Below are 11,488 nucleotides of genomic sequence, written 5' to 3'. Positions count from 1 at the left end.
TGTTAATTATGTAATAATGACGTAAGTACGAGCTATAATTTTCTCACGCACCGTCACGTGTCCTATAACAGCAGCTTAAAAGAATGTTTTTATTATTTTTGTTTTATATTTGAATCGAAAGGATTTCTTTAAAACACAGTCGAATCTTTTCTAATAAAATGTGCAAGGTTATTTTTTACGTAAATAGGAACTCCTCCGCCGCGTTTTTCCATGTCTCTCTGAAATTATTTTATACCTCTTTGAAAATTAGAAAGAGCTATTTCAAAGCTCATTGGAAGAACACCATATATCTTTTAATCAAATATTATAGAAAAGTGTTTTTAGTTTTGAGTTTTTTTTGAAGTCCTAATCAATGTGAAGGAAGCTTAATTTTTTCACATTCGTGATTATTTTTATAGCAAGAAGAAAATTTTTAATTGTTCTTGAACGATGACGCAATCACTCAGTTTGCGCAATCTTTTGACTAGCTTATTATAAACAGCTCTAGGGTGCATACCGCCTGCACGTAGTTCTTTGGTTTTTGCAAAATTCTTTGGTTTTTGCAAAATTCTTTGGTTTTTGCAAAATTCTTTGGTTTTTGCAAAATTCTTTGGTTTTTGCCTTCTTTTTTGATCGTCCTTTTACTAAAATCTTCGCTTATAAATATTTTTTCTTTCCACGTTTTGAATCGTTTGCATCGATTAAATTTTTTTTTTTTTAAATATAATTTTAGAACTTTGCAATAACTGTACTCTTCTTTATTCCCTTTTTATATTTTACCCCGTTCTATGTTTTAATGAAAATGTCGTTTGTTATGCCAAGCTTTTCTTATATAATTTCATTTTCGCTTCGCTTTCTTCCCAGGTTTCATTTTCTTTTTCATTGAATCTTTCTAAGTGGAGATTATTTTTTCTACTCCTATCTTCTTAGGTGTCGTCCATAAAGTACGTACGGTTGTAGGGGGGGGGGGGGGGAGAGGGAGGTCTTCAAAAAGCGTACGAAAGCGTATGGGAAGGGATGGGGTGATTCAATTTAAAAGTACGTATTTCGATTTTCTAATTTATCACAATTATCCATCTAATCAATAGAAAAGTTAAATTTTAGACTAAAGATCCTAGTTTGCCAACATAAAAATTTATATTGTATAGGGAGTAAAGGGTATAGTTTCCCTCTATGCACACACATGCATGGGCGCAAATTTTCCGACCCCCTCCCCCTCTCCAAAAAAAAAGAGGAGCTGTAAATTTTGCATGGTCATAACTTTTGTAATTAACAATATTTTCCAACGAAATTTAAAATCTGTCAATAAATTTAAATTTAGTTTTAGATATTAAAGTTAAAAATTTTACTACATTAGTGACCGCACATTTGGCCAGGGAGGGAGGAGGAGGGCAAGCAAACTGGCCCTGAGTAAGGCGTATTTCAAGCAAACTATTTTTTGAGTCAACAAAAAACAGGTTTTAGCAGTGGCGTGGCAAATAGGTCGGAGGCCCCCCCCAAAAAAAAACAAAAAAAAAACGTGTTATTAGGGTCTCAAAATCATCCAAACTTTACCGCTAGGTTTTGCTAAAATAAAAAACTTCTTAAATTAGCAAAAGGGCTTAAAATTTGCTGTCACACCCCCACCCCACCTTTCTCAATTAAGGGGTATGGGTAGTCTACCTTTGACACTGGGTTTTAGGCTTTGTTTTCCATATTAATGATCTCGCTTAAGACTCGTTTTTTACGGACTTACTAATTAGGGGTGCCTGAAAAAAACGTTCGCCTTAAGTATAGTTTATTTTTATTTGATTCGTTATTAAAACAAAATATATCAGGATATTAACAGGAATCGAACTCCGATCTCCGCCGTCTTAGTACATAACATTAACATCTCGGCCATGAGATGTTAATGTTATGTATGGTGTCCACAAATTTGTGTATATTTAATAACATTTTTTAAATTGGGATCCTGTACCGCAAACAAAGAGCTTTAGGGTCGTACAAAGTATCTAAGGTACCTCTTCCACCTTCTTTTTTTTCGATAAACTTTTTTATTGAAAAAAAAAAAAGTTAGAGAGGAAGAGGGATTTGAAAAACGTACGTACTTTTTAAGGGGGTGGGAACTTAAATGAATGCATGACAACAGGGGGGAGGAGGTGTCAAATTTCAAAGTTTTTGTCCTACGTACTTTATGGACAACCCCTTATCCCGCAATTTTATTTTTAAAACTGTGGTTCTCTATTTTTTTCCTTATTTTATTATTTTTTTAAAGATTTTCTGTTATTATTTTTTTTCATTAAACTTATTCAATCTAAACTTATTTAAATCTTCATACTATTTGTTCTGAAAGTTCATTGCAGTGTTTATTACTACACCTTTTTGCATTAAAGTTATACAGTTTTCACTTTAATTTGGCATTTTTTTGTTTTAATTTGGTAATTTTCACTTTAATTTGTAAAGTGAAAATAGTAGTAGTAATAGGTTAAGTTGACTAATTTTTACTTTAATTTGGCATTTTTTTATTTTAATTCGGCAAATTTTTCTTTACAAATTAAAGTGAAAATTACCAAATTAAAATGATAAAATGCCAAATTAAAGTGAAAATGGTAGTAGTAGCTTCAGTTGGCCAAATTTCACTTTAACTTGGCATTTTTTTCATTTTGATTAAGCAAATTTCACTATAATTTGTAAAGTGAAAATTGCCAAATTAAAATGAAAAAATGCCAAATTAAAGTGAATATTGGCTAACTTAAACGCAAAATGGTGCAGCAAGAAAAATCAGGGCCAGTTGCCTCTGCTTTTATTTTTCGAGATCTGTAGCCCTAACAGTTATGTTACGTTATGTTACGCATTTGTAACATTTTTTGTTAATATTAAGGTGCTATATGAATTTAGGCTTCATAGTCAACTTGCATTCATTATTATAAAAAATTTTCATTGTCTTTCTTGGGCCTTAAAAACTAATAAAAAAATTTCGCAAACACATTAATTTTTCTTAACACATTAATTTTTTTCTCTAGCTTGTTAGAACTAATTTTATTAATTCCTGGAATAGATTTATTTATATCCTTTTTGCTGTTTTTTAAAACAGTGTCTTATCTTGTCAATAGCTTACACTTTCAGATCTCGCTCGTCTCGGACACCTCGGTCTAAGAAATTTCGATCACTTTTAAATCTCAAAACCTCGGTCTTTAAATACCTAAATACCAAAAAATTGAATAAGAAAAATAAATAAACCAAGATTACTAATAAAAATATTGAAAAAGACATCAAAATTTGCTCACAAGGATTTATTTTTCACGTATTTCTCTGAGAAATATAAAAATATCAAAGCGTCAACTCCGTTTTAATATTTTAAAGAAGCATATAAATTGCAACTGCAAGGCAATTTTCGCTCATTTTTGAATCTATTGATAATGCGATTAGTCACATAAAATGGTGTAAAAATAAAAAAATAAAACAACAATTTTTATGGGAATTCCATCAATATATGACAATCCAAAAATCCACACAATTTCGATCTCGCTCAAAAGTGGTTGTTGAAATAATTGCTAAGCTATCATTAGACATGTCAGTATGCACGTTTCAGAGTTCTTGCAGAGCACCAAGCGTGCTTCAACAGCAAATGAAGAAAATGAAGAAGATGCTGGCAAAAATAATGCTGAAGCAAATTCTGATAAAGAAGATGAAAATAAAGAGGTAGTTAACTACGATCATGCTTTGTTTAGTACTATAACTCTCGAAGATGAACTATTGTAAAATAATTCAAACGCAACCTTAATTTAGTCAAAGAGCTTAAAGAAATTTCTTCTGAAATCTAATTTAAACTGCTGGTTTTCGATGTCAAAACTTGATTGCAATGCATTAAAGTTAATGAAGATTTTCAAAATGTTGACAATTTTCAATGAAATGATGTCAAAATCAAAAAAATCTGTTTTACCAGTAATTAAAACCTATTGTTGAAAATGGTGTTAAATAAGAAAAGAATCTATACTTGCACTTTCAAGTGCAACTATAGATTACTTATTCAACAGCATCGCAATAGTTTAATTTTTTGATATAAATTTCTGATAAAAATTGTTTCTGTCAATTGCTTTTCCTTGTTTAGAGATTTTTTCTGTCAATTGCTTTTTCTTGTTTACTGTTACGTTGAGAAAATCAAATTATTGGATCAGTGGAAATTATTTAGGTATTATAGAATTACTTAGTGAATATGACTCTTTTTTAAAAGGGCATCTTAAAACGTATGAATATCGTGGAAGAAGAAATCGATTATATTTATCAGCAAGCTTTTGCGAAGAATTTATGAAATTGTTAGGAAATTAATATTTTAATACTTTTATTTAGAAAACACAAGAGTCAAATTGTTTTTTAATAAGCGTAGATTCTACTCCAGACATTTGACACACAGGTCAAGTCTTCCCACTTTGTAATTTTTTTACAAAGTTTTTTTTTTACAATTTGTACTTTATTACAATGTGGAAGTCTTCCATAATCAAACAAAATTTATACTTTAAATACTTAAAATGTAAAACAAATAAAAATTAAGGTATATATAGCAATTACACTTACCTTGTTTATCGCTTTTAGAAAAATTAAAAAAAAACAAACAACAACAATGGGATCGTCCATAAATTATGCAACAAAAAACATTTTAATAAACAGAAGTAGGAGATACTATGCTCTTTTACGAGGCGATATTCATTTAACTTAATATTCTATTTTGATTATATATTTAAGTTAAGACTCTGCGAGGGAAAACTTATGATCTTTTTTTAGTTTGTTTATTGTGAAACTTTGCGTTAAGTAATTTATGGACAATCCTTAATATATCCTTATATGGACAATCCTTAATATATATTAACTAATTTATGGACAATCCTTAATATAATCCATAAGATCATGGGCGCCGGCGGGATTTTTTACAAGGGGGTGGGGGGAGGGGGAAAAATAAAATTCAACAGTGATATTCCAAAAACTACATAAATGCATCAGTTAATCAAGTCATTTTATTAGACTAGTGACAACAGAAAATTAAAGAAAATGTAAAAATAAAAACAGAAGAATTAAATCATTGTTATTCAGTAAATAGAAATTGTTGTCGTCGGCGTTCGCTGCCAAACTTTTTTACAATTTATTCCGTAAATTCGGATTTTCTGGAGCGTATTTTTTAACGATGCACGCTAAACATGCAAAACCCAGACAATCGCTCATTAGACATGGTTAATCGTAGCCAAGTCTTCACGCGCCGCAATGTACTAAATGATCTTTCTACAGTACATGTTGTTGGCAGTGTTATTAAAATGAGCAAAGCTTCACGAACTGCAGGGTAGAACACAGTCCTTGGTAGTAAATCTGTGAATTCGTTTACTGTGTTTTGAATGAACCAAAAATCAAACTAAATTACACCATCGAGTTTAAAGTTATCAATTTTGTATACTTCATTGACAGTTGACATTTTCTCAATGAATGAGTTAAAGTTCTCATCTTTGCAGGATGAAGTAAACAAAGGTTAAATTGAACAATGTTATCTTCTGAGAAACGCGTTTGAAGCGAATCGATTAATGAATCGAGATAAGGGATATACATAGCCTGGCGAAAGTATTCCTCAACATTTGTATCCGTTGCTCCACAATTGTTTCGGTATAACTGCCTTGAACATTGTCTTGGTGGTGTTAGTTGAATGTTCAACTTTTCAGACAACTGGATCATCTCTCTTGTAGATATCTGCACTGAAATGCATATCTGCCTTGTTACGGTGTAGATTTACAACCAAGAGCAATTCGTGAATGTGCCTCTGTACTTGTGGAAGGTCTAGTTGAATGGCTTGAAGTGCTTAAGTACAGGGTTCCAAGAGAGCTGAGTAAAATGAAATGATAATTAGTCCAAATAAAAAAGTTGTTGAGCTGGATGCTAACAACAACTGATGTGCCGATTGATGTGTGTTTTCGTTTGCTTCGTTGATAACACATCCAACTGGGTAAATATTTGGTCAAAATTATCACAAAACACTCGTATGCTCTTACACTTTGCAGTCCATCGAGTCTCGCAGAGAAGAGGAACGTTGGGTATCATTGACCTTCTTTTAGGGTTTTCATGGATAACGCAATAATTGACTTGATAGTACCAATTGTATTGCGAATTTGCGGAAATGCACTCAGATCATTTGCAACCAAGTTTAGTCTATGTAATGAGCAATGAATAAAAGCCGCCTTTGGATATTTCATTCTGATGCTTGATTAGACGCCGTTATCCTTTCCTGCCATGGTTGAGCAACCATCGTATCCCTGACCTAACAGACGATCTAAACTGAGACCTAATGATAAACACTTGCTTAGTATGGCGTCGGAAATTGATGCTGCAGACATGACGTTCGGTAGAACAAATTCAAGGAATTCTTCCCGAATCATTTGCTCTTTTGTTGGGTTGACTAAGCGTATTCCAATGGATAATTGTTCTGTCCCTAAAATATCGGCTGTTTCATCAGCTAATACTGAGAATCCAATAGAGTTATTTGCAGCTGACATTATATCATTTACCAGAATCTGTTCAGATATTTTGATCAATTCTTTTTCGGTTTGATGTGATGTATATTTTGCATTCTTTGCAGCAGTATCAAAGTAACTTTTTATAATCTTATCACCAGCTTCAATTCGAAAGTTCAATAGCTGATGCATATTTCCTTTACTTCCTTTCTATCCTTTCAACAACAAAGTCGTTGAAAGGATAGAAAAGAGCTTCTGTCTGTTTGCTTCAACAAATCGTTTTATAGAATCATCAAGCTGACATACAATTTCCTTGTTTAGATTTCTTCTCACTGTCATGAAGTTTTCAGCATCTTGTTGAGAACACATATGCCATTACGATGACATGTGATTTCGAGCACATTCGTTAAAATCCTTATATTTTCTAAAGGCTGTAGTAAATGCACCTTGAAAACCTCGACGTACTTTTTGTGGGAAAAGAATGCAATATATACAAACAGCACCTTTTAGTTTTGAAAAGTACACCACCCAAGGAGCATATTGAACCAACTATGCATGTCTAAACCGTCGCTTTCCAGCTTCATATACTGGCACATCTTTTTTGAAATCATAAGTTTCATGGGGCTTGAATGGTTTGATTAGTATATGATACTTAAAATCATCATTTATTCTAGCTGTTGCCTGAATATAAAGTCCAACATCGAAAACTGAGTTATCGTTATCATTTTTACATTCTGATGATTTATCTGCAATCATAACTTCTGACGTTTTCTGCATGTTTCCGTTGCATGCATCAACATCTAGTTGCTGTCTAGCATCACAATGGCTTTCACTTGGTGCCACTACCGGTTGAGGAAGAGTAATGTGTTCCTGTGATTTTTCGGAATCATCTGTAGTTGCAACACGTTTAAAATTGAAGTAATCCAAAATATTACAACTTTGTCGTTTTTTAGACATTCTTTTCAGTATTCTGAAAAAAAAATTGTAAAAACCTAAATTCAGAACAGTCCACAAAATTAAATAAATTGAAGAAACTTTTTTTCAAAAATTTTTTTATTACATCAATCATATATATTTCTGAATAAAGATTTTACATTCATGGTTGTTTACAATTATGGTTGTTTACAGTTAAAAAACTAATGCGAAGTAAACACCTAATAATGCTAAATTATATAATAATATAATGATTAGTTAAAAAACATTAAATGATTTATTAAATACAAATTAGACATATTCCAACAAACAAAACAAAAATCAAAATACAGCAGGTTAATGCAAGTTAATCAAATTAAATATATATAATTATAATAATCAACATTTAGCTAGCAAAAAACACAAGATAATAGTAATATTAAAATAAATATAACACAATAAATTAGAAAAAAATAAATAGAAATACAATACTAACAAGAAACATTTTGCCAACAAACAAAAAGAACAACAGCATAAAAAGTAAATGAAACTGACACATTAAAAAATAATTTAAAAAATTTGATCACAATTCTTTCCAATTCTTTCTTCGTTGGTTCGAAGTTTTATTTGTTTGCGTAAGAAATTTGTTATTGTAATTCGATTTTTTTTTTAATTTTTATTATTATTTCCTTTATTTTCCTTTTTTTTCTTCCTCTCTTCTTTTTGGTTTCTATACTTCACCTTTATCCATTATCTTTTTCTATTTGTTCCTTTTTTATTTTTCTATGATCTATTTCTATCATATCTTTTTTTAGACTTCTATTCAAACATCTTTTTTTTTAAAATATAAAATTTGCTTATATAAAAAAGCTTCCGCCATCGTGGAAGTCATTGCATTTGATAGTAATATTTCTTTTAAACAGTAGACATTTACTATAAGTAAACCATAAATGAGTTAAATCAATAAGATATCGAAATAAAATCTTTTAACAGTTAAAAAAAATTTTGTGAATATTAAAATTTGTTATTTTGCTTTTCCAGGGACTGCCCCCCCTTGCCCTTGCCCTTGCCTGCCGGCGCCCATGCAAGAGATCCCTAATACACAAGAAAATAATAATTATAAATAAAATACTAAAGAATACTAGTAATCTAAATTAAATACTAAAGAAGCCCTTGCGAAACTTCGATATTTCAAATCAAATCAGAAAAGCGATTCGATTCGAAAAATCTAAATTTATTTGAATCAAGGTACAGTAGTCTCTCGCTTAATTACGCACCCATTTAGTTGCGCATCCCAGTTAATTGCGCGTTTAGGCCAAAAATATATGTGTTTCAATTTTTTACTGAGTTTTTTTGTTGAAATTGTAATTAGATCAGAAAACGTAACTATTATTTTCCTGTGTTAAGTTAAAAACTAGTTTTTATCATAAATATTTTGAGATAATGATTTTATCAGAATGTAAATGGATAAATAGTTCGAATTCGAATTCGAATCGAAATAAATGATAAATCTTGTTTTAAACAGATAATAATAAGTTTTAACGATTTATCAATCAAGTCTCATTTTATCAATCATCTTTATTTTAAATTTCGGCGTCAATTCACAGTTCTCTTATTCCAACTTTTTTATCCTTACTTCCTATGGCTAAAGGTAAAGGAAAAAGATTATCAGAAGATCAACGAGTCGAAATTATAGCTAAGCTTAAAAAAAGTGATGCGCCAAGCAAACGAGCGATTGCAAGAGAATATAGTGTAACTGAAAATTTGATTTAATCTCTCTGGAATAATCGAGATCAAATAGAAAAAAGAAGTTTACTAATGACAGAAGAAGCTAGAAAAAAAGTGTTTCGATTATCGTCTAGAAAATTTGAAGCAATAGAAAATGAGCTATATATTTGGATTGATGCATTGCGTCGTTCGAAGATTGATGTGCTTCCATCGTTAGCAATTATGAAAGCAAAAGAAATAGCGCAAAAATTAAATACAAAAGAAGAAGAATTTAAAGCTTCTTAGCAATGGCTCGCAAACTTTTGTTGTCGTTGAGGCTTAAAATCAATGCATCTCTTTGGAGAAGGAGCTGAAGTTGACAAAGATTATACTGTTCTTCTTCAGCAACTTGAGGACCTTTACTCAGTTATTAAAATGTACAGACCTAAAAATGTATACAATATCGATGAAACTAGACTTTTTTTTCGCTTGCTGCCTAGATATTCTCTGTTAATGCCTACTGAAAGCTTAGTAACTAGTGTTCGGCAAAATCAAATATACGTCAAACCTTTAAAGATTTGAATTTGAACTGTTCTTTGAGGGGATAGATTTGAATTTGATTTGACAAATATCTGGAGGATTTGGATTTGATTTTCAAATATTCACTTTGTTCTCAATTTTTGCGTTTGAAAAAAAAACGCCAAATTTTACAGGCCCGCAAACATATATATCCCTTTTTTCCGGGGTCTTTGCTGTGGTTTCCGTATTGGGGGTCGCCTTTCAATAACGCAAAAAAAAAAAAAAAAAAAAAAAAAGAGTTTTTAATTAAAGTTTGTTAATATTAAAGAGAAAGTAAAGAGCATAGAGAAAGAAAAAAAGAAAAGAAATGTAAACAAAGTACAAGATTAAAAGAAAAAACGTAGAAAAAAATATATGTAAAAATCAAAAGAAAAAATTGCAAATACAATTTAACCACAATAAAAATGGAAAAAGTAAAACAATAACGAATCGAAAAACATTCATTGAAAGAAACAATCATTCGAAAAAAGAAAATAATAAAAAAATATAATAATGGCTTGCTTGAAAGCAAAGAATTTTTTTTTTTAATTTTATTAATTTTCTGTGCGTTTTTGTATATTGTCTTGTATGTTTGTCTATTGTTTGTATTTTCCGTCGTGTATTCAAATTCAAATTTATTTTAATACTCGTTATTCTTATTTTCATTAATTATTTTTCCTTGTTTTTCATTATAATAGTTGCTATATGTCATTGTTTACTTTTACGTTTTATCAGTTTTAACTGTTTGTAACTGTCTAACTTTGTTTATGTAGCTATTGTATTTATAAAGACAAGTGACTTATATATAATTATTATTATTGTTATCATTATTAATAATATTATTTTTATTATTTAAACCATTATTATTTTAATCATTTTCATTAGGTGTTTACTTAATATTAGTATATTTACTATTTGTAAACAACCTTGAAATGTATCTATTTCAGAAATATATATTACATTCCTAATTATGTCGGATAATCCAGAACCCGAATCTTTTTCTGTTACAAAAACCACCAAACGTTCACAATCAATTGTATGGGATCATTTCACAGTTGATGAGCATGACAAAACCAAGGCCATATGCCAGCATTGTCCAAAGCACAAGAACAAGTATGCTTACAATAAAGGTGGGACAACAAATCTAATGAACCATTTAAATTCTCAACACAAAAGCAAATTACTTGGGGACAGAGAACCAAAGCAACGACGTTTAGATGACATGATAATGACACCAATCGTTTATTCTCAAGATCTATTCAATGAATACTTAGTTAGCTGGATTGTCAAGAATGATCAATCATTTAATGAGGTAGAGTCCAGCCACTTTCGTAGACTACTCACTCTACTGAAACCAAATTTGTCAATTATGAGTGCGCGCCAATTAAAACGCCAGATAATGGACACTTACAACACCAAAAAACAATTGCTAAAGACCCTTTTTTTGAATCTTGACTCAAAGGTTTCATTCACCACTGACTGCTGGACATCACCCAACAACATTGCTTTTATGGGCATAACGGCTCATTACATTGACAAAGACTGGAACCTATATGCCAAAACTCTTGATTTCAAATCCTTGCCTGATTCCCATTCAGGTTCAAGTTTATCTAATGCATTCTTGTCAGTTTTGATTGAATTCGGTCTTACAAGCAAAGGAATGGGCATTACCTTAGATAATGCTTCCAATAATAATTCATTTATGGATATTTTAAATTCCAAGTACGAAATTAAAACCACCTTTGAGCATATCCGGTGTTTTGCTCATGTGCTGAATTTGGGCGCGCAAGCAGGTTTGGATGTTTTGAAAGATGATCTTGTAAAACTTAGAACAGGAATTAAAAAAATCCGATCCAGTCCTCAAT

This window comes from Hydra vulgaris, chromosome 08 (assembly GCF_038396675.1).
Source record: "Hydra vulgaris chromosome 08, alternate assembly HydraT2T_AEP".
In the NCBI taxonomy this organism is placed as follows: Eukaryota; Metazoa; Cnidaria; class Hydrozoa; order Anthoathecata; family Hydridae; genus Hydra; species Hydra vulgaris.
This window is presented reverse-complemented; position numbering follows the sequence as displayed.